Raw genomic sequence first — 3,817 nt, forward strand, 5'->3', positions numbered from 1 at the left:
ATAATCCTTTATTGGCAAACAACTAACTACAATGAACATCTCAAACTACTGAACAACTAACATATAAACACATATACGTGTGAAGTTCAATCTCCATTTTTTGCATATATTGTATGACAAATATACTACAATCATACATGTAAAAGGAGAAAATACCAAGTGAAAAATATGTACATGTATGAAATGAGTTAACAAACAAATGCAAAGTAATTACTCATTCTCTTATTAAGAAATACCCTTCATCTTTTACATCGTCTAATTTTTGTAACAGTTGAACCCAAGTACATTATTGAATAAGTTATGTTATCATACTTTTTGTTTGAGTATTTGCTAAATATGTGTTCGGCATGGAATTGTACAACTTAAAGTTCTTTTCTTTTATGTTCATTTTCTAAATAACATAGTACTCGTTGTCTCAGTTGAAAGGAATTAAGAGCTGCAATATAAATCTAGTGTAACTAAATTGTAAACGTGAAAATTTATTTGTAAGTATGCAAAGTTGTGTAAAAACATACCTTGTCATCATCAAGAAAATGATATAGTAAGTTGTTGCTCTTCAAGCAGCTAGCCGCCCCACCTCGCTACCCTTTAATTACGACCATTTGCTGTGAATAGACAAGGTTTACCAGTTAGTTTTTATTAACCAGTAGTAAAACAATATAAACATTGATTTTATAACTCACAGAGAAATATGGAATAAGGTAAAGGGTCTTTGGCAAGTTGTCTCTTTCCATGTCCTTGTTGTGAGCTACTTGAAGTCTTTTTACGAATCTTGCTAAATACTACATAGTAAATTTAGCATGGTAACAAAAAAACAAAAAAAATTATGTGCAATGATAACAAAAAAATAAATTAATTAATGTACAAAACTAATACTTACGTCACTTACTAAGAGAGATTATTTGCCAAACTCATACTCTTTCGGCTTTGGGGTGTTCTCTTTTATAACTTTTTTTTCTCATTAACTTGTTCTTAACAACAAAATAAATTATATACGATTAATATCAAATATACACACATGATTTAGGATATTGCTTATACCTCATATACGATCGGTTGTTCCTTACTCTTTGAAACTCTAGGCTCTTTAAATTCTTTTTTTTATAAGAATGTGTATGACCATACATCTCGAATTACCTAGATATACATACAAAGAAACAATTCATTAAACAATATTGGATAAACATTGCTTCATTAAACAACATTGGATATACACACAAAAAAGCAATTCATTTAACAACAATGAATATATATATATTTAATATTATTCGTGGTGCTACCTGTTGTGGTCAACCTCACCACATATACTGCACTTGTATGGTATAACATCTCTGTGTTTTGTTCTTTGTCTATTAACCTTAGGTCGCCCTACTTTGCAAACCATTTTTTGGTGGATAGACCGCTATAAGAGTAAGTGAAGCAATGTGTGAGACATTATCTACCATTAGGAAGAATAAATATTGATTATATGCAGCTTAATACAGTTCAACTTTGAAGAACTTATCACAGTAATCTTCTGATAGATTGCCCTCATATGAAATGCATATGATCGCATGTTCTCAAGGAATTTCGCTAACTTGTCGCTCTTTATTGTAACTATGAGATCGGTCACGGGCTTCATATTGTTGTTGGAGGCAATGCACTACTTGCACATGCATTTGTTGTGCTTTTTTCTTTAATTCCTCTAACTTTTCTTTTACCTTTGCCACCACAATGCTTGTCATATATTATCCTACAATCTTTATTTTCTCACACAGTTTTATCAGCATGAGATAAAACTTTTCAATAAGTGGAATTAGGAGCTTATCATGTATGGTGAGAATCCATGAATTAAAGTTTTCTGCTATATTAGATGTTATGTAGCCATATCTTTTCGTTGAAAAGTGACAGTTAGCGTAATGTTTCAGATCCACATCAATGGCAATATAATTGTATGCGTTTGTACTTTATTCCTTAACTTTGTCAAGAAAATAATTTTATTATTGTTTCGTGGCTGCTCGAGTTGCACTTCACCAAAGTGCATTAAGTAGTGAACCAAATTTCTTCAACAAGTTCTCCATCAAATGCTTTATGCAAAATCCAACATCACATGTATGCCATGTGTGGGGGACATCATACTTTAAACCTGGATGCCTATCTAAGATAATTGTCAATACTCTTCTCTTTTTAAACTTAATACCTCTAAAAATCATGTTCATGACTCTTTGAACTTCTTATCAATAACTACAAATGGTATCGAAAACATCTCACTAAAAGGATCAATACTATGAGTCAACAATAATATATTAGTGTCTCTTCTTTTTAAGAATATGCTATCTACCATAAGAACTGGAGGACATCATTTCAAAAACTCATCGATGCTTGGCTGAAAGGATAAGAACACGTACTTAAATTGATCTTTCTAATAAATCTTAATACCCTAACAATCCTTGGTTAGTATTCATCAGATTATCCAAATAGGTGAGAAGCATCTTGAAGGATTGTTCGAATGAATCATATAATACAGTCTTAGTATGTTCATGTCCATGCCATGCTTGTTTGTAAGTAACATGCACACCTTCCTCGCAACTAAAGTCATTCATGATTTTTCTTAAAGTTATCTTCGAGTTATCGTACATGTGTTTGTGAATAACACTTGAAATCCATTTGGAAATCACTTTCATTACTATAAGGTTACCCAATAATCCACCACATGTGTGCTCACTATCATACATCTTCACTTGAAAGAAACTTGATCTATATACCTTTATGCATTGGATCTTCCACGGGCAATCAACCATCATATGAGTGTTTTTTCTTGTGCATACGATAGTGACTCTGTTATTGCAACTCTTTAAATAATTTGTTTTATAGTTATTCTTGATCATATGATCTTTCAAAAACTCGTGACAATGTTGGAGATCATTAAACCTTTTGTCCAAAGCGATTTCTCAATTACTTGAGTGTGTTGATAGCCATTGAAATTGTTGACAATCATTGTCTTTCATTACATAATTGCTTATACAAATCAGATGTCTCTTCTTTAATGATTTTAAATTATTCTTTATTGTTTGAGAACCTATTGAATGAGAACCAAGGGTTCGCATTCTCTAATGTCATTGGTGCATCGCTTTCACCCACCTTTATTTGTCTAATGTCATCAATGTCTTTATTGACTCTTATTGATATGGTATACTCATCATCAACGATATCATCTGATTTTGCACTGTCAACATGATCGCTACTATTACTAATTGACTATTCTGTTGCATCAACTAAATCAAAATTCATTATATCTATTACTTTATTTGATTTCATGCATGTACCATTCATGCATTTTCAATATTCAAGATTAACCATCAAAATATCATATTCATCATCACATCTACATTTCAACCATAAATTACATCAAAATTACAACTTGTGTCTAGCATTGTCATATGCACAAGAAGGTTGCATGTCATTTAAGTTATTGTGATGAAGATCACTGCCACTTCCCTTCTCACTATTTGAGACACGTGGTTTCATATCCTTTGCAGTGATTTGTCGGTCATATACAATATCAATATCGTCTATTGTTTGGGATAGTTAGATAATCAGCAAATGACTCAACTCAATAAATGATGTTTGAGATACATGCACATTCTTCACGGGATTCACATCATTTCACTGCCCAACTACTTCTTGTTTAATTATTCATTCATTAACTTTGGATACTTTCAAGTAAACATTACTACTGTTAACATCAATTATACATCATCATTCTCCTCAACATCTGTCCACATTTCTTGATTGTTTGGAGAATAACTATAATGAAGGCTCAATAAGTATGCTACAT

The sequence above is a fragment of the Nuphar pumila genome, chromosome 16 (assembly GCF_984573655.1).
Source record: "Nuphar pumila chromosome 16, dmNupPumi1.hap1.1, whole genome shotgun sequence".
Lineage (NCBI taxonomy): Eukaryota > Viridiplantae > Streptophyta > Magnoliopsida > Nymphaeales > Nymphaeaceae > Nuphar > Nuphar pumila.